Source organism: Hypanus sabinus, chromosome 9, assembly GCF_030144855.1.
Source record: "Hypanus sabinus isolate sHypSab1 chromosome 9, sHypSab1.hap1, whole genome shotgun sequence".
Classification (NCBI taxonomy): Eukaryota; Metazoa; Chordata; class Chondrichthyes; order Myliobatiformes; family Dasyatidae; genus Hypanus; species Hypanus sabinus.
The window spans coordinates 165,624,232-165,646,366 of NC_082714.1; the positions used below are offsets into that span (position 1 = coordinate 165,624,232).

At 40.3% G+C, this 22,135-nt stretch overlaps 1 protein-coding gene across 6 annotated transcripts in view; it reads left to right on the forward strand.

The window, feature by feature from the left end:
* Window positions 1-10,262: 10,262 nt before the first annotated feature.
* cpne1 (copine I) overlaps window positions 10,263-22,135 on the forward strand; it is an 85,480-nt gene continuing 73,607 nt past the window's right edge. For 4 of the 6 annotated variants that reach the window (XR_009514167.1, XR_009514166.1, XM_059981063.1 and 1 more), the window contains exons 1-2: window positions 10,357-10,403; window positions 13,080-13,173. The gene's annotated coding sequence lies outside the window, so the exon portion shown is untranslated. Of the gene's footprint in view, window positions 10,404-13,079; window positions 13,174-20,933; window positions 21,020-22,135 lie in introns of those variants that run through there. The other 2 variants (XM_059981059.1, XM_059981060.1) reach the window with 2 other exon arrangements.

A 22,135-nucleotide genomic window follows, 5' to 3' on the forward strand; every position in this document is an offset into this window, starting at 1 on the left:
CATTTCCACAACCGGCTCACTCGTCCACACTGGTAGACTGGACTCAGGAAAGGTGGCCAGTTGGTAACATGGAAATGCTTTAATTGTGAGCAGGTTGAATATCCTTTGGGCTTCTCCCCTCCACGTAGTCCCAAAGCCTGTGGTTGCCATCCACGTGGCGATTACCACTGCCTTAACAAAGCCACCACCCCCCATCATTACCCAATCCCAACTGGCCAGAAAGATTACTTTTTCTATAGTGGACTTAGTCAGGGGCTAACATCAGGTGGGCTAATTATTAACCCCACTTCGGGTTGTGAGTGACAACGTAATTTGATTCCAAACAATTGGTTTATTGATCATTACAGAATGTCTCTCTGGTGCTTCCCGCTCCCTCCCCTCTCCTTTTCCCTTTTCCCAACCATGAATCCCTCTCTCTGCCCCCTTCCCACTCTCAGTCCACAAAAGAGACCCAAACCAGAATCAGGTTTATCATCACTCATATGTCAGCAGATCTGTTTTCATTTTGTGGCAGCAGCAGTACAAAGTAAGTGTGTGTGTGTGTGTGTGTGTGTGTGTGTGTGTGTGTAAGTAAGACCTTTGCACAGTATTGCACCACAAACTAAATTATGGTTGTTGCCCATTCAGAACTGCATCCCTTCAAAGTTTTATCTCTTGGATCAAATTGCTGTACCTGTGTCCTACTGCCTCTGTTTTAACTAATTTTCAGAAATCCCAGTTATTTAATCTCAAACGTGGCACCCGCCAGGGATGCCCCTTAAGTCCCTTTCTCTTTGATTTGGCTATAGAACCTTTGGCGATAGCATTTCAAAATTGTCCTGAATTGACTGGGATTTGGAGAGGGGGTGTTGAGCATAAAGTTACTCTTTATGCTGATGACTTATTACTTTTTCTTTCAAATCCGTCTACATCCTTACCTCCAATGTTTTCACTTCTTGACAAGTTTAGCCAGCTCTCTGGATATAAACTTAATTTACATAAGAGTGAACTTTTCCCATTTAATAAAGAAGCACAAGAATTAACATTTCGTGATCTCCCTTTTAAAGTAGTCCATAATCAATTTACCTATCTCGGGATTACAGTCACAAGGAAGTTTAAAGATCTCTTTCGTGAAAATTTTGCCAATCTTGCATATACTATAAAACAGAGTCTGTTACAATGGTCACCTCTATCTATGTCTTTGGTAGGTCGTATTAATGTTGTTAAAATGTATGTTCTCCCTAAACTTTTATACTTGTTTCAATCAATCCCAATTTTTATTCCTAAATCTTTTTTTGATTCCTTAGACTCTATTATTTTGTCATATCTGTGGAAGAATAAGCGCTCTAGAATTAATAAAATCCATCTCCAAAAACCTAAAACAGAGGGTGGCATGGCTTTACCTAACTTTCGTTTATATTATTGGGCAGCCAATATACGTTGTGCTACCTTTTGGTCTTTTTTCCATGGCCAACCCGAGTGCCCTAACTGGGTGGCAATGGAGTTGAGCTCCACTAAAGAACTATCTATCTCTGCACTTCTTGGCTCTGTACTCCCTAGTAGTTTGCCCAGATTAATAGTTAATCCTCTTGTTAGACACACTTTGCGTATATGGGCTCAGTTTAGGAAATTTTATGGTTTCCATGGTTTTTCCGTTTCCAGCCCTGTTGTACATAATCACCTTTTTCTACCCACTACGTATGACTCAGCATTCCATGATTAGTATAGGAAGGGTATTAGACATTTTGAAGATCTTTTTATTGATAATCGCTTCGCTTCTTTCCAACAGCTCTCTGCTAAGTTCAATCTGCCCGATGCTCATTTTTTTAGATATCTCCAAATTAGACACTTTATTGTTCCTTTAATTCCTAACTTCCTTGAAATGCCTGAGAAAAATGTTATGGACTTTTTTCTTTCCATTAATCCACTAGGTAAAGGTTTAATATCAAGTATTCAAGATAAATTAGCAGCCTTACAACGTGCCCCTGTGGATAAAGTTAAAATGGCCTGGGAGCAGGATTTAAATACCTCCTTATCTGATGAGACTTGGGACTCGATTCTCAAATCGGTTAATTCAACCTTTCTTTGTGCTCGCCATTGCCTCTTACAGTTTAAGGTTGTTCATAGAGCCCATATGTCTAAATCTAAATTATCTCGATTTTACCCTAACATCAGTCCGCTTTGTGATAAATGCAAAAGGGGCGAGGCCTCTCTCATTCATATGTACTGGTTCTGTCCTAGCTTGGAGAAATTTTGGAAAGATGTCTTCATAACATTATCGCATATTCTGAATCACCACCTAGAACCAAACCCTTTAATTGCTTTGTTCGGTTTCTGGGGTGAGACAGATTTACATCTGAGTCTAACTAAGTGTCGAATATTATCGTTTGCCTCTCTCCTGGCTAGACGTTTAATCCTCCTTAGATGGAGAGATGTTGCCCCGCCCACGCATGCTCAATGGCTTAATGATATTATGTCCTGCTTAGACCTTGAAAAAATTCATTATTCAATTCTTAATTCGGACTTAAAGTTCCATAAGGTCTGGGGACCTTTTATTGAGTACTTTCATAACCTTCCTCCTAACTAAGGTTTTTTTTTCGGTCCCTTGCTTTCAGCTCCTTTTTCTTTTGGTAGTAGGCATCAATATCTTCTGTTGCTAAGTGTATTCACAGCTCTGGGGGTTTGATTGTCCTGATTTATATTCTCTATATTGTGTTGTGGTTGGTCTGGAGCTTCCTTTTTTTGTTTTGTGTTGTGGGGCTTGGGGGAGGACACTAATTTTACTTGTCTTCAATTTGGGTGCTTTTTCAATTATCTCTCTCTGTATCAGATTGTTATTGTATGTTTATTTTTGCACTATCAATGTTCTTCATTTTGATCTGGGTTTTTTTTTATCTGTAGTTATGTAGAAAATGTATTAGAAAACTAATTAAAAAGAAGAACTGCATCCCTCCCACCAATCCTATTAGCTCCCATCACCAAGCCAAGTCTGAATCGGTTCAAAATAAATTTATTACAAAGTAGTACATCCTCCCCTGACATTCATTTTCTGCTGGGCATTCATAATAAACAGAAAGAAACACAACAGAATGAATGGAAAATGGCACAATTAGCCAGTTTCCCTTTGCATGTGCCTTAATATTCTGGTCCAGTCTTCATTTGGGATCTTGTCAAATGCCTCAATAAAATCCACACAGAGCAGGGGTCCATAGACCCCTCAGCTAATGATAGTGATCCACCTTACTAAGGCCCCTGATAGAGAGACAGTGTCTACAGCCCTGTCTGTATCCATCTTCTTAGCTACCTCCTCAAAACAATTGAATCAAATTAGTGAGGCAGGATTTCTGTTAAGGAGGCTGGTACGCTAGTGCAGTGGAATGCACTCACGACTTGCACTTTGTTTACCTGCATTGCACGTTTCTGTGTAACGGTTACACTTCATTCTGCATGGTTACTGCTTTACTTGTTTCTGCCTCAATACACTGTGTGATGATGGGATCTGTACGAACAAGCTTTTTAACCGTACAGGTGATAATAATAAACCAATACCAAAGCCATGTTGACTCTCTCTGAGCAAACTGTCTTTCCAAGTGAACTGTAATCCTATCCTGTGGGATTTTCTCCACCACTGATCTGAGATTCATGGCAGAACAGAGGGGATTTAGTTACAGGTCCAAGGTCCTGAAGGTGGGAGTACACTGGATGGGGGGGGGGGGGGGGTCAAGACACACATTCCTTCCCTGGCTAGGACACAGAATATAAGAGTCGGGATTTTAAGATACAACTTTAGAGAAGCTGGCATTCGGGTCACAGTTGGAAATAAGTGATTACACTGCAGAGGAGCTTCACCAGATGTCACATGGGATGGATGAATCGGATTTATTATTACTGCCATTTGTCATCACATCTTCTGATTTACACAGAATAAACTGTGATCTTCCAGCATAAGACCGTAAGTCACAGGAGCAGAATGAAGCCATCTGGCCCACCGAGTCTGCTCCACCATCTGATCCTTTTTTTTACCCCTCCTCAGCCCCACTCCCGAGCCTTCTCCCCGTAACCATTGATGTCATGTCCAATCAAGAATCTATCAATCTCTGCCTTAAATACACCCACCGACCTGGGCAACAAATTCCACAAATTCACCACCCTCTGGATAAAGAAATTTCTCTGCGGCTCTGTTTTGAATCAACTCCCCTCTATCCTGAGGCTGTGCCCTCTTGTCCTAGACTCCCCCACCATGGGAAACACCCTTTCCACATCTCCTCTGTCCAGGCTTTTCAACATTTGAAAGGTTTCAATGAGATCCTCCCTCATCCTTCTAGATTTCAGCAAGTGCAGGCCCAGAGCCATCCTTGTGAACCGCCTCTGAACCTTCACTAATGCCAGCACATCTCTTCTAAGATGAGGAGCCCAAAACTGTTCACAATACTCTGGGTGAGGCCTCACCAGTGCCTTATAAAGCCTCAGCATCACATCCTTGCTTTTGTATTCTAGGCTTCTTGAAATGAATGCTAACATTGTATTTGCATTCCTCTCCACCCACTCTACCTGCAAGTTAACCTTTAGGGTGTTCTGCACAAGGACTCTCAAGTCCCTTTGCATCTCAGATTTTTGGAAAATAGTCTACACATTTATTTCTACTACTAAAGTGCATGACCATGCATTTTCTAACATTGTATTTCATTTGCCACTTTCTTGCCCATTCTCCTAATCTGTCTAAGTCCTTCTGCATCCTACCTGTTTCCTCAACACTACCTGCCCCTCCACCAATCTTCCTGTCATCTGCAAACTTGGCAACAAATTCCATCATCTAAATCCTTGATATACAGCATAAGAAGAAGTGGTCCCAACACCGACCCCTGCGGAACCCCACTAGTCACTGGCAGCCAACCAGACAAGGATCCTTTTATTCCCACTCGCTGCCTCCTACCAATCAGCCAATGCTCCAACCATGCCAGTAACTTTCTTGTGATACCATGGGCTGTTAACTTGGTAAGCCTTAACAATTGACTCCAACATCTTCCCAATCACTGAGGTCAAGCTAACTGGTCTATAACTTCCCTTCTGCTGCCTTCCTCTTTTCTTAAAGAATGGGGTGGCATTTTCGATTTTCCAGTCCTCTGGCACTATGACAAAATCCAATGATTTTTGAAAGTTCATTACTAATGCCTCCACAATCTCTACCACTACCTCTTTCAGAGCCCTGGGATGCAATTCATCTGGTTCAGTGACTTATGTACCCTTAGATCTTTAAGCTTTTTGAGCACCTTCTCCCTTGTAATAGTAACTGCACTCACTTCTCTTCCCTCACACCCTTCAATATCTGCCACACTGCTCGTGTCTTCCTCAGTGAAGGCCGATGTAAAATACTCATTTAGTTCACCTGCCATCTCCTTGCCCCCCCCCGTTATTACTTCTCTTGCTTCATTTTCTAGCGGTTCTATATCTACTCTCATCTCTCTTTTATTTTTTACATGAAAAAGCTTTTACTATCCACTTTGATATAATTTGCTAGCTTGCTTTCATATTTCATCTTTTCCCTTCTAATGCCTCCGGGTAGTAATTTCAGGATTACTGCCTGTGCCCGCACCAGTGAGGGTAGGGACAGGATAATCTGGCAATTTGATGCGTGGTGCAGGGGGTGGGGCTTCAGGTTCCTGGATAATGGGGAGGTATGACCTGAACCCGATTCGGGGGTGAGGGGAGGGTGTTGGGGACCGGAGTGACGGGACTCAGGATGGGTCACGTAGCTGATCCTTGCAGGAGAAATTGTGATGTGCAAAACAATGAGATCAACATGAATATGGGAATTGTGAAGTTGGTAATAAGGCAAGATGCTGCAATTGTGGGGGTGCTCAAAGTGCAGCTTTATAAATGTCTTGGGAAATTCAGAAGGTGAAGATAGTGAATAACATTTTTTTATTCTGAAGGTTTAACTCTTCTCCATCTGATGGGAATTGGGTTAAAATAGGGATTCAGATGGAGGAAGGGTGAGGTTGTGCTGGTGTGAAGTGTGGGATGAAGGTATTGATTCTTATCAATGGGTTAATGGAACAGTACAGGTGCCATTGGTGAAGGTCCAGAGGAGGTTCACAAGGACGATTCCAGGAATGAAAGGGTATTCATACGAGGAATGCTTGGTGGCTCTGGGCCTGTACTCGCTGGAATTTAAAAGGATGAGGGGGATCTCACTGAAACCTTTTGAATGTTGAAAGGCTCAGAGACGGAGTAGATGTGGGAAGTATGTTTCCCATGGTGGGGAAGTCTAGGACAAGAGGGCACAGCCTCAGACAGAGGGGAATTCATTTAAAGCAGAGATGTGGAGAAATTTCTTTAGCCAAAGGGTGGAGAATTTGTTGCCACAGGCAGCTGTGGAGGCCAGGTCGTTGGATGTATTTAAGGCAGAAATTGATAGTTTCTTGTTTGGACGTGGCATCAAAGGTTATGGGGAGGCTGAGAAATGGAATTGAGGAGGAGAGAAAAAAGGATCAGCCATGATTAAATGGTGGAGCAGACTTGATGGTCCAAGTAGCCTCATTCTGCTCCTATATAATATGGTCTTTGGTCTAATGGAAACTGCATGACAGTGGTGTGGAGAACACTATAGAAAATGAATGGTATCAGAGGTTATCACCAGATTCCAGTGTTAGTGGATAATGGAAATTTAGCTACAACGGACAAAGCAAAGGCTGAATGTCTGGGAAACCTGATTTCAAAAATACCTAGACTAGACAATTTAAGGGATGAGTATGTTAATGACAGCATACTTTGATGGATATAGGGAAGGTTTGTGAGAAACAAGAGGTGTTTGAAATTGCCATGGATGATGACTTTACGTTGGCTGAATTGAAATTTGTTGCCAATAGTGTGAGTACCACAGCCCATTGAGTCTGCCTCCGTGTCTCGGAAGGAAAGGGGGGAGAAGAGGCAGTTGTGATGATAGGGGATTCATTAGTTAGGGATGAAGAGGAAGTTCTGTGGGTGGGATGGTATGTTGCCTCCTGGGTGGAACAGCCAGAGGTTGTGGTCCAAATAACACAAGTGACGAAGGAGTGGAGGGAGTACAGGGAGTTAGGTGCAGGGCCTCCAAAGTTGTGATCTCAGGGTTGCTACCCGTGCCACGTGCTAGTGAGGCCAGAAATAGGAAGATTATACAGCTTAATACATGGTGTTGGAGGGAGGGCAGAAGATTTTTGGATCATTGGGCTCTCTTCCAGGGAAGGTGGGACCTGTACAGATTGGACAGTTTTGCATCTGAACTGGAGGGGGACTAATATCCTGGTGGGAAGGTTTATTAATGCTGCATGGTTGGGTTTAAACTGGAGTTGCAGGGGGATGGGAACCAGAGTGACAGAATAGTGGAGAGATTGTGGAGACAGACTAAGTCAGGAATCAAAAGGTTGAGCATTGGGCGACTAGTGTCCTGAGCTGCGAATATTTCAATGTGAGAATTATCATAGGAAAGGCAGATGAGCTCAGGGCACGGATCAACACCTGGAATTATGATATTAGTGAGACTGGGTTGTTGGAGGGGGGACAGGCAGCTCAATATTCCGGAGTTCCATTGTTCTAGATGTGACAGAGCAGGAGGGATTAAAGGAAGAGGGGTCGTGTTACTAGCCAGGGAAAATGTCATGGCAGTTCTTCATTGAGACAGAATGGAAAACTCAACTAGTGAGGTGTTATAGGTGGAACTGAGAAATAAGAAAGGTATGACCTGTCAGATGTGTTCAAGAAAGTTTCCTTCATCAGTACGTGGAGGTCCTTAGGAAAGAGCATGCGATACTGAACCTGTTATGAAGGAGTGAGACAGGGCAGGTGACAGAGGTGTGAGTCGGGAAACACTTCACATCCAGTGACCACAATGTCATTAGTTTCAAAGTAAATATGCAAAAAGATAGGTCTGGTCTGTGGGTTGAGATTCCAAACTGGAATATGGACAACTTTGATGGTATCAGAAAGATATGGCAAGTGTGGATTGGGACAGGCTGTTTACGGGCAAAGGTGTACTTGGTAAGTGGGTGGCCTTGAAAAATGAAGTGTAACAAGTGTAGAGAACCTTGTTTTCAAGAGATATTGAGACCCTGGTTAAGGGAAAGAAGGAGGTGCATTGCAGGTACAGGCAGGTAGGAACAAATGAGGTGCCTATGGGGTATAAGAAATGCAAGAGAATGCTTAAGGAAGAGATCAGGAGGGCTAAAAGAAGGAATGAAGTTGCTCTAGCAAATGCGGTGAAGGAGAATCCTAAGGGATTCTGCAGGCACTGACGTTAACAGCAAAAGATCGTGAGGGATAAAATTGGTCCTCTGGAAGACCAGAATGGCAATCTATATGTGGAGCCAAAACAAATGGGGGAGATGTTCAATGCATCTATTTACTCGGGGGATGGACAGATATTAGACAAGTGAGGCAAAGCAGCATCAACTTCACGGACTCTGTACAGGTTACAGAGAAGGTGTTTGCTACACTGAGGCACATCAGGGTGGATAGATCCCCAGGGTCTGCAGTGTGTTCCCTTGGACCCTACAAGAAGCAAGTACAGAAACTGCCAGGGCCCTAAACTTCTCTATGACCCAGCAGAGTAAATTATCATATGCTCCAGCATCTGCCTGAGACAGCCCTAAAGAAGTTGCTTGACTTTTATAATGAGGTCTGAAAGCAAGGAATGCTCCCAGGAGACTGGGAAAGGGCTGTGGTGCTGCGTATTGTTAAACCTGGGAAGGATCCGACACCGACAAGTAGCTGCAGCCCTGTTGCTTTCACTGCTGCACAATGTAAAATAATGGAGAAAATGATAGTAATTAGGCTGATGTTTGGTTTGTAGAAGAGAGATTGGGATTCGTGAAGGGACACCTACGTATGATGCCCCGGACTACTGGCAGATGATATTCATCAGAGTGTGTGGTGGATAGTGGGTAGTGTTATTAGTTCAACATATGATGATTCATTATATTTCTCATGGTGCTGGGTCTGGCTTCAGTTTGGCTTTATATGCTGATGATGGGGCTCTGTGGAAAAGGGGTAACACTTCCTATGACTGGGGAGCTTCCAGGGCTGCTCTATTGACAATTGAATCCACTGTTGTCTGGATTACGGCCGTATGGTTTAGGAGGAGGCAACTTGCTCAGTTTTATAGGGGTTGGATGTCCTGCAGCCAGTGCACTCAGAATCCAGTGGAGCATTCCGAACCACTGGGGGTTGAACTAGGCAAGATGCCTCTCGACCTGCGGAGAGAACAAACTGAGCCTTGCATTCTGGACTTGCTTAGTAGGGTAGAGGATGTCCCAATTGACCCATTCTGTTCTAATAGATTGTTGGGAATGTACCAGCAGAGTTGGTAAATGTTTTGTCTGGATAAAGAGAGATAACGTGTGGGGGGTGTGGTCTTGGGGATTTGTGAAATAGCCCGAATGTAGCCTGGCCAGGAGTTCCACCATGGAAATTTTCAGATGTGGGAATAGATTTGATGTTACTGGGAGACAGACAGGGTCTTGTGGGTGGTGAGAGGCTCATTTACGGCAACATTATTTTTCTTTTTTACTTAACTTTACAGATGGTTCTAAAGACCCAGTTAGTAACCGGGTGGGCTCTGGGAAATATATACCCCCTGGTTTAATGTTGAAGTGGGAAAAGGCTGACAGCAGAATTTATGGCCATTATCATTAGTCTGCAATAGGTTGAACGAGTGAAGCCAAACAGAGTTGTGTGATATCCTCCACTCTGCCTCGGTACTGTAGAGTTTGAAATCGAAGCGTTCAAAGAGACCTGGACTGCTGATGGAAGTGTATTATTATTTATATGTTCTGGAGAGTGCAGGAATAGGAATACAGGTTTGTTGGCTGCCTGCACATGTGCATGTATTGGGTAATGAAAGGGCAGATGTTATAGCAAAACATGTACTTACTAAGTTTGAGGTAGCTATTATAGTTGATATGGGAAAATATGAAGCCAAATCTTGCATCAGGTGGGCTGGGATTGGGGAATGGTAGAAGTGGTCCATCAGCCCAGGGGAGGCACCTTTTGGGCAGATGTGCAGTTGGTGAAGCAGGACTGGGTTGAAGATTGATCTTGGTGTGGTGTGGGAGGCGACGCCCGGTTTGCAGGACCTGCGGTGCGCGGCCTCCGACCCCCATCAGCAGGGGGCGGTAATTAAGTGCGTCACCAGCAGCACATGTGACCGACGGGCTGATTGGCCTGTTCCGCGCTGCGTGATGGACCGGGGGCCGTGACGGCATAAGCGGGCTGGGTGGGGCCGCTGACGTCATGGCGCCGTGACGTGGCGGCTGGGCAGTCGGTGCGCGCCATGTTTGTGGAGTGAGGATCGGGCGGGAGCGGGAGAGCAGCAGGCCGTCCGCTCGCTTCACCCTCAGGCCCACCCCCTCCACCTCCCGTATTGTTTGTATTAATTCCCCGTGTCACCGGTAAGGGCTTCGGTAACGCGGCCGGTGCGGGGGGTGTGTGTAGTTTTCTCTGACGGCAAATTAAAAATCAACCAGTGAGGCTTTCGCTCGGAGTTAGGCCGCGGGCTTCACCCGGACTCGGCAAGACTCTCTCTTCCGCCGGTGGTGTCTCCTGCGGAGGCCGGCCCTCTTTCTCAACCACACCCATGGTTGGATGATGCTGCAGCCCTCACCGGTTAATATGTGATGTTTAGCCGTCGGTGCCGGAGCTCCGCGCTCTCCCCTCCCCCTCCAGAGGTGCGCTTTGTGCGCACGCGCTCTGGGGATGGACAAAGAGCCCGCAGCTGCAGCAAGAGGGGCGGTGAGTGCTACCCCTCTTGGGGTCCTCCCACCACACCTGGGTGCCTCCCAACCCCACCCCCAGGGAGTTGGTGTCCTGCACTCTCCGCCTTTTTAAAAATTCCTTTCTCCTGAAGGGAAATAAATACTCTGGCCACTTTTTAAACTGTTCAAGATTCAGAATGTGTCTCATAATCTGCAGGTATTTAAGTGCTTTCATTTTTATGAACGCTGCACCCTTTTGAAAAGCCGAAAGAACTGTTTTATCGTGATCAATGGTATGAATCCCTTTAGTGTGTTGGATCATAGTGCCATCAGAATAGTTTCATTTATTTTTTTATGTGTGGGGCAAATTAGGCATTTAGATTATTGCTTTATTTTTTAAAATCTCATGAACAATGAACTAGGAGTAAAAAATGTTGAATAGAGTTGATATCAGTTTGTGACTGGGTCTGTGATTTCATCAAGTTTTATCAGTTTATTACAAATTGCACTTAATGTTGCTTTTTCTTCGTGTAGATTCTTATGACAAAATGGACGTTAGCATTGCTTAAGTTTTGTATTTCAGCTTACAACCTTGTTGTTTTGATGGACTACTGATTAGTCTGAATGTTAGGTGGTGTTTTGTATATTGATCTTAATTTTTCTGCCTCAAACTTGAAACCCATCTGCATTCTTAGTGATTGAGTTGTTAGATTTGTCAGGGCTTTTTCTGTTGTTGAAATATTTCTTACATACTTAAGACTTTTTTGTGATTAAATGTGTTGTGCATCTTAAGGAACCTAAAGTGCAATATGTAGATATTTTTGTACTACTTGGTGCTGCTGCTGAGGTAGTGCAGAGTTAGCAGTATTAATGCTTGTGGAAATCATTAGTGGTGATCACAGTAAATGTAGTTGGATGCTACAATTTTCAATATGGGCTTTACACACAGGAATGCATCTTGGCATTTAGGTTTGTGAAAGATTACTGTAGTTTCAGGTGCACATTTGAAAATCCTTAGTTTAGAATCAGTTGTGTTTTGGTTTTAAATTGAGATGGCTATGGGTAAGTAATTTTTTAATGCGAACTCTTGTTATTGGTGCTTTTGGGAAAAAAATCTGTGTAGTTTGTCTATTTGCAACCCAACCCTAGCACAAACTTTATCATTTAAAGCATAGAAGTTCATAGTAATTGGAAAAAAAACTGACTGCTGCATTTTGGTAAGATATTGACTCTGATTCCAACTTGATTTGAAGCTAAAAATGAGCACATGGACTTTCAGGTTTATTTGGATAATTTGGCTCTCTGGATAATGTTAAAACATTTCAAGACTCAACTTTCTTGACCAGGTTAATAGGAAGGTTTCTCTTTCTACTAACTTAGAGGTATTTCAGAAAAATAATCTGTTAATTCAGTGAATTTGAATTCATAGTCAGAATTACCGGTCTATTGATTGCACTGGGATTTCAAATTGGTTCATATGGCCATACGAAACTTGCAAGAATCAAACCAGAGTGTTGGCTATTTCTATTCATAGCTTTTTCTCAAATAAAATCAAAGAACTGTTGGTTCCTCTTGGCTAACTTGTAAGACATCAAAGTCAACAAAATGTTTTTTTCAAAAGTTATCAAATTAGAATGTAGGCAATTCAGGGTTGCTGCTGATAACACAAGACTTGTGCATTGTTTCAAAGAACATCTCAGTTTCAGTTCTGTATTTGCATATGTTTTACATGGTGATTATGGTTCGTGTTCTACTGGGGAGTCTATTCTGCAGAATATTCATTAAAATGCAGGTCAAAGGAAAGTTGATTTCAGATGAAGTATGTTTAAAATGTGCCTGTTTACGGAATTATAAGTGGTATGGTTAAAGTTTTTTAAACGGTGCAATTTTTTTTAGTTTGAAAGCAGCTGTTATTATTAGAATCATCTGTTATTTTCAAAGGTGCATTGCTTGAAGAATTGGAAAGGTGTTCTGTTCAAGTGACCTGTTTTACATGAAAGTGTGGTGGCTTGTTTAGTTATGGATCCACAGTTCTCTGTTAGTTATGTTGTAGAGGTTCTCCAGTCCTGTCTTCTTGGCCTGGGTGCAGCTTGGGATTCCCTGGCTGGTTTTTCACTCTTGTTCATTTAATTTCTTCAGAGGCTTCTGGTGAATTGTAATAATGGACAAATTCTTGTGTCTGCATGTTTTACCAAAACATTTGTATGTTTATTTTAGAATCCATCTATTTCATGAGTCAATTTGTACACAAAATTGTTGTGCCCACATTTAAACCCAAAGTATTTTTTAATTGCTTAAGTGACAAATATTTAGGGGAGAATACTTTGTGTGAATTGTTTGGAATTCTGTTGTAAACTTATTTTTCCCATCCAGCTTTTCTTTTAGGCGTGTAATCCTGACCACGTGAATTATTTTGGTCCATTTCTGCTTTCTAATTGCTGGCAAGTGGCTTTGAAAGCTAGAGGAGGTATGTGCTGTATTATTTAGAGTGATATGGTTATGTAATGAATCAACTGATACAGGGGTACACTGATAATTTCAGTTGATGTAGGCTATATAATAAAAATTCTTTAAAATATGTAATGCTTCATGAACAGGAGCCCTAGTTTCATACACGGATAGTGGTGACATTTCCTTCCAGAAAAAAATATAAAATCCCAATTAAAAACGCATATTTTTAATCAAACTAGTCTCACTGCAAGCACTTAAACCCTCATTTCAAAATACAACTAAGGTGCTACGAACTTTATCATTTGCTGCTAGGTTAGAAACCTCAACTATATTACACATTAGAAGCTTGATGGAAGAAATTTCTGCCATTTACTTTAACAACTGAATACCTGTCACTCATGCAATAGACATTTGTCAATTATTTCACTTCCCTTTTGTTCCCACAATATAAAAGTAAACGTGATTTTAATAAGTAGGATATGTTTAATCTTGTGCTAGTCTATCCAAGTGCATTGAACAATTTAAAAGCACTGCCTTCATTCTACCACCCCACTTCTGCCTCTCCCCATAAAGAGGTGATTCATAATTCTAAACAAGAGATTCTGCAGATGGTGGAGATCCAGAGCGCCACACACAAAATGCTGGAGGAACTCAAATCGGTCAGGCAGCATAAATGGAAACAGTCAATGTTTTGGACTGAAACCCTTTGTAAGGACTTTACCGATGAAGAGTCTCGGCCTGAAACATTGACTGTTTATTCATTTCCGTAGATGCTGCCTGACCTGTTAAGTTCCTCCAACATTTTTGTGTGTTAATCCAAAATTTTATTATTGTGTGGAAACTCTTGTGCTTGCTAAGGTAAAGATGCTGATTAAAGGTACTTGATTGTCATAGAATTTGGTTTTCTTAAGGCTAAACTACAAAGCTAGTCACTGTTGACAGGTGACTGCTTAATTGAAATAAGTTAAAGTTGTAAGTGTAAAGTTCAAAATCGTTGTGGATTTAAGTCTGGTAACATGTTCTGTGTGTATGAGAAATATACAGCTCAAGTTGCTTTTTAGACATTTGCCCTTTATTTCAAAATATAGTGCAAATTTAATTGTTGAATAAAGTTTAAATATTTATTGAATTGGATTATGGATGGAATTTTCAATGGGTTTTTGGGTTTTCCTCTTTTATTTAAAAAAAACCAGAATGAGTTCCTTTCACCTGTTTAAAAAGTTAGTGACAGAAAGTCAAATCCATTGTGTTCTAATTTTTACTATTTGTTTCAAAGCATATCCAGCTTTGAAATGGGTACTGATTAGTGTTTACATGTGTAGTACACTCAATTTAAGAGAGTGCTTAGTTCTCAGAAGGGCTAAGTATTTTTTGGATTATATTGATGGTTAACTAGATTTCTAAATTGATTGTGGAATCACTAGTTTATTTTCTGCTGTGGTCAAAATATGTGAATAAATTTGTTATCAGTTTTTTCAAAATGTGACAAGCACTTGAATTTGCAGCTTTCAGAGATCTGTATCATTGATGTTATGTCAAAAAGAAACTTTTGGAACTGGAGTTCTAATATTTGGAACTGAGTTTTAAGTTGAAATTATGTGGTTAAAATTCTCGTTGAATTACAGTTCAACTTTTTTATCAATTGAATGATGGTGGTTATTAAAAATGAGTATTGGCAAGGCCTTGTAATTTAGAGCCGATTGTGTTTAAGCATTGAATTTGAGCTTGTTCACTCAAGGATTTGTTTAAGGACGACGTGTAAAGGAAACACAAGTTTACTGTGCAGCTGATTGTTTTGGTATTGATCTTCCATTTTACTTGCTGTGTCTGTGGTAAAATTGCAAGATTCTAATTTGAGAACGCTATGGTTTGCAAATTTGTACAATGTTTTGAGAAAATTAAATTGCAATGAATTTTTTTCTAATTGAGTTTTAGATCTGTTTTAAGAATTAAAGCAATTTAGCATAGAAAGACTGTACTGTACCGAATGAACCAAGCAGTAATTGTGTTAGCATTTTAATGGCCAGGGGTTCTGTACAATTACTTTTAATATTCATTTAATGCTTGTAAAGATTCTATAGTTGGATTTAAAAGTACTTGCATGAGTGTTGTAGTTACAATTTGGTTACTTTCAAAATATCCACAATGACTGAGTTCTTGTTTTGGGATCGTATTTGTGTTCAGACTTGCTATGTTAAGTAACCAATATTGGTGAACATATAGAAATGGAACTGTACATTGTTTGGCATTTTTCATTGTAGCATTAATTGTATCTGACAAATGTGTTTCTCCTGGAATGTTTCAATCTTGTTTTGGGTGTACAAGAGTAAAACACTGTACTTGGTCATTTGGCTAGAAATGTGGTAATGATGCTTTGAACTTGGTGACAAATCACTGGATCTTTGGCAGTGTGCATTTTATGTTCATTTTGACTTGATTTGCTTTTGGGGTTTACAGCAAAGTTATTTTGAAGCAATTGCATAATTTGTGGGATGTTCAAGTATGCAAATTGGTTTGTTTTATCATTTCAAACCACCTTGTAGTTGAAGCTAATTGAATTCACATTGAAGCTTAGCTAGGTTATCAGAGCCTTTATTTAGTGTTGTCACTAAGGTGTTTCAGTTCAACTGGCTAATCATCTCTCTCCTGTTAATTTGGTTTGATCTGAGGCAATGAAGAGTGGGAAGGAAGATGTTGTGCTTTCCTTCTATTACATACAGTCTGGCAATGGCATTGCTGCCATTTGAGCATTTGATGTTACCTGTTGGGCTGTGACTTGTCCTGAGCAAAGTAGCATTAATAGACTACATAGGCTGACAGCACAGAAAAGGGCCATTTAACCAACCATTATGTGTTAGTATCTATGCCTTTGCCTAAATCCAATTATCTAGATTATCAGCCATGTTGACTGGCAGCGACCACATCCGTGTCAGTAGATCATACATTCCAGTCTCGGTAGCCACCGTTGCACCACTGAGGGAATGCTGCTTTCGTAAACTAATTATGCTGCCCTCTTTCTCATTTGTCATTTTCTAGGATTTGGCAAACCTTTCCTTTCCCTTATTTTCCGTTTTCTAACCCCCGCCAATAATCTTTCTCATTTATTTGTCCTGTGATGTTTCTCATGTATCCATCAACTCTTCTGTACAACCCCCATCCCAATTCTGACTGTAGAAGATTTATAGCAGCTCATGCCTTTGGGCAGAAGATAGAGAGAATCCACACAGTAAAAAAGAGAAATGGCAACACTGCATGTAGACGGTATGGAAGTCAGTTCTGTCAGCCGGCAGCATTCAGCATTGCCTTCTGGGCCATTATGCTGCCACTATTCTGTTCACCAACAGCACAACATACAAGTATTTTGGCATTAATCAATTTTGTAAACTGATTTCATTAATTGCTATGATAGTTCACATTGTAGAACACTTACAGTTGACTGGCAAACAATATTACTGTATAACACAGTCTGCATCTTCTAAAACCTACTGTAAAGTTCTTCATAAGCTATACCTATCTTTCAACCAATGTCACAAGAACAGCAGATGAGTGTTATTGCTTTGTTGGATCTTTTGTGATGCATGACAGTGGTGGTTGTGTTTCAAGAGATTTTTCTGGCTGTTGTGCTCTCAATTACCAAGTTTGTTGAAGTTACTGCATTTGTGCAAGGTATTTATTGCAGTGTTCACTACAAGCATTTTGATACTATTCTTGGCTCATTTTTGCTCAATTGATCAAAGTGATTCATACAACCTGCACAATGATATCAGTGCATCTTTAAGAAGCAAGTTCAAATTGGGTGTATGGCTCAGATGTGCACGAGCAAAAGGCAGTAGTTGTGCTCTTGGTGTGATCATTGTAAATAGGTCACTACTTTCTTTTGAAGTGAAGTCACTGCCAGTGATTGGATGCAGCATGTAATTGCTCAATTTGCATGATAAAAGACATTTTGCATGATTTAACCATAAAGACCTGATAGTACCTTCATTACTTCAAAATAAATCTGGTGGCAGTCTGATTATTTTAACACTGAAATACCAGTACACAAGAAAAATTAGTCTTGCTGTGACTTTGATCTAGTGTAAAAAATGTTACCATGCAGTATTTTTAGTTCTCTCACCAAGTACCCCAAGAGAAAATCTTTCTCTGCGAAGGCACAATCCATAATTGTGCGAAGGTAGACGTGTGAATACTTTGTGAACTGATGAGATTGCTTTTCTGAAATCCTAGAGATTGGTTTGAGAAGTTGTTTTGCCAACACACCTGATAACATTAAGTAAATATCTGTTACAACTAAATCTGTCAAAAATGAAACTTTGTACGTAAAGTAAAAGAATAATCATGGAGGAGGCCAGTTTTTGTCTTTCTCCCCAATAGGGCAGTCAACTTCAGTCCCTCATCCTCGAAAGCCATTAAAAATATTCTAAAATATTCTCATTGACTCAGATTTTCATCGGTTTTAAACTAACCATACTTAATGACAAAGTCCATGTACAGCCACTTTCTTTTAAGTGTATTTCTTTTCTAAACAGGTAAGTTTGTAAATCATTAGGAGCAGGGAGTGTGAATACAAATTTGACAGGGCTTGTTCAGGAAAAGGAGCTGTTTTATAAGGACTGTCTTAAAGTAGGAAGGTAAGGTCTGTTGTACTTTCACAAACTAGTGGGAGGGGGTGAGAAGAGTTGGGAGTTAAAGCTGTATAATGCCTGTGTTGTCTCAGAAAAGTGCAGTTAAGTCTTGGATAATACGTTACTCATTGATAGTAGGAAATTTTTCTAATTTGGCCACAATTATTGATTTATAAAGCTGTGAACTGGGTTTTCTACCCTGGGTCAATTAACTCATTTCAGCTGAAAGGTGAAAGATTCGTAGAGGCAAGTTATTCCTCTGTAGCACTGGGTGAGGATTTGGGAGATGTAAGTACCAAAGTGCAGTCTTTGACTGGGAATTTATTTGCAACACCCAAGTTGTAAATGCAGAAAAGACAAGTTCCATTGTGTTTAAAGGCATTGGAATTTATAATAGGGAATTTTGACAAAACTGATTAAAGCCTTTACAAATCTTCTGTCATGCAATACATATAGATATTAAATAGATCAAGGAATATAGGGCACTGAAGGAAAATGTGCTGATTAGAGTATTCATGGCCTATTGTTTTTATTTCTTATGTGAGAGATGGGATAAAGCGAAGCAGTCCAAGAGTTACTTTTCAAGTCTATGTTGTAAAGTAGACTATTTGATTCTGAAATGAAGCCTCAAGTAATGCACATTGTAGCCCTGCAGTTATAACCTGTACTGCAGGTATGAGTTATAATGGTAACATCAAAAAATGATCGCGGTTTATCTTTCTATTGCTGATCATGGGGAGTGAGAATGGGTTTGGGAAAGTGGTTTGCATTAATCACTTGCAAAATAAGAAATGGTTTGTTAGCACTCATGGACACTAATCCCTAGTCATCCCATAACTAAGTTCACTTTCATTGTGCATTGACACTGAATGGAAATTTAAGATGAAATCTTAAATCTTCAACTGATTAACATTATCTTAACTAAGGCACTGTATTATGATTTCCCTGCTACCATATAACCTTTACTTTTGGGTTCTTTTAAAATCTGCTCTAGATAGTTTTGCATGCAGTTTTTAAAAGTAAGTTAATATCTAAATTAAAATATTCTTTACTGACTTACACCTTTACCTACTATTTTGTGAGTAAATTACTTTTGAAAGTCCAAATTTACAGCTGAATGTTCTCTAGCAGTTTACTTGTGTATTGTGGGTTATTACTAGAACTCACACTGCTATTCTCTATAGCCCAATGACATAAATGTACCAACTAGACACAATTATCACTCAGCCTAGAACACTTTTTTCAATTCCAAACTGTGTCCAAAGGATGGATACAATTATAGTTTCACAGTTACGAATAATCCTTAATGAGAAGGCAGAAGAATGGGTTGAGAGGGATAATTAAGTCAGCCATTATGTATTGGTAGCACAGACTCAGTGAGCCAAATGGCCTAATTCTGCTCCTATGTCTTATCAAGGTTAACGCTGTCATTCTAGCTCATTTTCACAAGAACACTAAATGGGTTTGTGGGTAATCCACTGGCCTTACTATTCAGTTTCACAGGTGATCTGCCCTTTGTCTCTTCCTATAACCTTCACTGAACATCTCATTCTATAGGGTCGGTTCTGTATTTTTTCCAGAGCTGATTACTGTTCATGTTAAGTGTAGGCTTTGCAAAAACAAGCAGGAATTTTCAGCAATTTAGTGTAGACTTACTAAGTTCCGCATGATTGTCATTGAGCAAGGCTTTAAAGTAACACCATGATGTAAGAAAGCAAATCGTTCTTCAGATGTTCAGTGATGTAGTTACTGCCATGTTTCTCACAGGGTAAATTACAAGATACCTGTTGATATATGTGGAGGTTGAATTCAGACCACATTGTGTGAAGACTTGGAATGAATTGTAAATAATTTATGGATTCTTGATTTTGTTTTCATGGCACTGTAATAAATCACAAGTAGCAAACTCGCCAAAATGTTGGTAGATTGTGGTCACACAGCGTAGAAGGCTTTTCATGAAATGCAGCTATCATGTTCTCTCATTCCCATTTGTTTAGAACAGGGGTTCCCAATCTTGTTTAGGCCATGGACCCCTACAATTAATCAAGGGGTCTATGGTCCCCAGGTTGGGAACCCCTGGTTTAGAACAACTTGAGGGAGTTTTTTTTTTACAATTTAACATCTTCCCAGTTTTTAAGCCACGATTAAATTCCCAACAGCTACTTGTGGAATTCTGCCAAATTGAAGAATCTAGTCTGTCTTTCTGTATCGAACAGCAAATTGGCCATTAATATGCTATGCCTGGTGAAGTGAGTATCTTCTCAAGTAGTGGTTAGCGTGACACTATTACAGCTTGGGGCATCAAAGTTCAATTCTGATGCCGACTGTAAGACGTTTGCACATCCTTCCTGTAGTTTCCTCCCGCATTCTGAAGGCATACTGGATAATTGGTCATTGTAAATTGGCTAGGGTTCATTTGGTAGGTTGCTAGGAAGTATGGTGTGTTGGGCTGGAAGGGCCTGTTTTGCGCTGTATCTCTAATTAAAATCTTCTACATCTCCTCTATTGCAGATGTAGCTGAACTGCACAGAAGAAAGTTTCTAGGTTTACTCTGAAAAAGTGAATGAGTTAACATAATTGAAGCTGTTACAGTATTAATGGTATTTTAAGAGCCTCTTAGATAGGTGCATGGAGCTTAGAAAAACAGAGAGCTATGTGGTAGGGAGATTCTAGCAGTCTCTAGAGTAGGTTACATGGTTGGCACAGCATTGTGGGCTGAAGGGCCTGTAATGTGCTGTAGATTTCTATGCTCTATTAAGCTCAGCAATACCTAGCTTTCTGGCGCAGTTTGCCCTAGCAAGGCCACTGGATCAAAATAATAGAGCTGCACCCCAGCAAAGTGAATTTCAGGAGCAAAAATTTAATGCGGGTAGAACCTTAGACATTTGCTGAATGGATTTCCTCCTGAATTTTATCACACTCGTTGGTCCTGGAGGCTTGTGATCAAGATATCGAAATTACAGAATTCTGCAAAAAAATTAGGGAAGAGGTACAAGGGTCGCAGTTGTGTAATGTGGGATGCTGTGAGGAATTGTGAAATGTTTAGTTTGTACTGATTTGGTCTTGTGTGGTGACATTTGTATACACAGCAACAGCCTGATTATTGTTTATTGCAGACATTGATTTGTCATCCCATTTATTCTTTCTGCAGTCTGTAAAGTTGATTTAAATTGATTGACAACAGGATTGGCTGGTGTCCTCAGCTGCTTAAGGGAAACTCTTCTGTTTTGGTCACAGGTAAGATTCTCTTCTGTAAAGGTTGTTTAGAGGTATAAGCCTTCTAAAGGCTCCATGGTAGCTGTATCACATTTTAGCTGAAACACTGAAATTTAGTCTTAATTGGTGTGGAAAATAGCAAAGCCTTCAGGATCATTTTTGTTTTAAATAAAACATTTGTTATTTTTGCTCGTTTCTGTAGTTGGTTTGAAACAATAAAAACTTAGATTTTACCACTTTTAGGCTAGCATTGGTTTGAAGTGTGTGGTAATTTGGGTTTTAATCTGTTCCTCTGCATCATTCTTATTTGAATACATTGGTTTGCAGGACCACTGATATCTTTTAAAAATTGCAGAATTGGCTTTTTACCATAATGAGCACAAATCTTTACTTATCAAGAATTCAAGCTTGTTTGCTGTACTTCGTGTTTGGAAAATTACTTGAAAATTACATTATTCTTTCAAGTTGAGATTTCTCCCAGATTTAAAACAACTTTTGGTTTGAACAGGGTAAACTGTATTTAAATTTAATGTTGTATATTGGCATATCTATGAAAAAAATTGACATGTAAACAATCATCTGAAAATCAACCAACACGAAAAAATATGCAGATGCTGGAAATCCAGAGCAATACACATAAAATGGAGGACTCCTGACGAAGGGTCTCAGCCTGAAACTTCGACTGTTTATTTCCCTCCATAGATGCAGCCTGTCCTGCTGTGTTCCTCCAGCATTTTGTGTGTGTTGATCTGAAAATCAAATGAAGAATACATGTCATAGTTATACATCACGAGAACAGGCCCTTCGGCCAGCTCATCCATGCTAATTGTTATCCAGTGAGCTGGCCTCATCTATCCATATTTGTTCCATAGACCTTTTCTTTGAAGCTAAACTTTTCCTCAGCAAAACTTGGTCATTCTTTCCACTGTTTTTTTTTTCTCACCTGATCCAATATTAGAACTAGTAGAGTTTTATTTCCAACTAAATAGTGAAATGACCAAACCCATTTTTGTCTCGCTGCTTAGACTGTACTGATTTCCCTCCCTGACCATTATCTTGAGGAAAAACTGGGCTTTTGACCATTGCTTCATCTACTTAAATTTCAGCACTTGTTCATCTTCACCAAAACTGCCTACT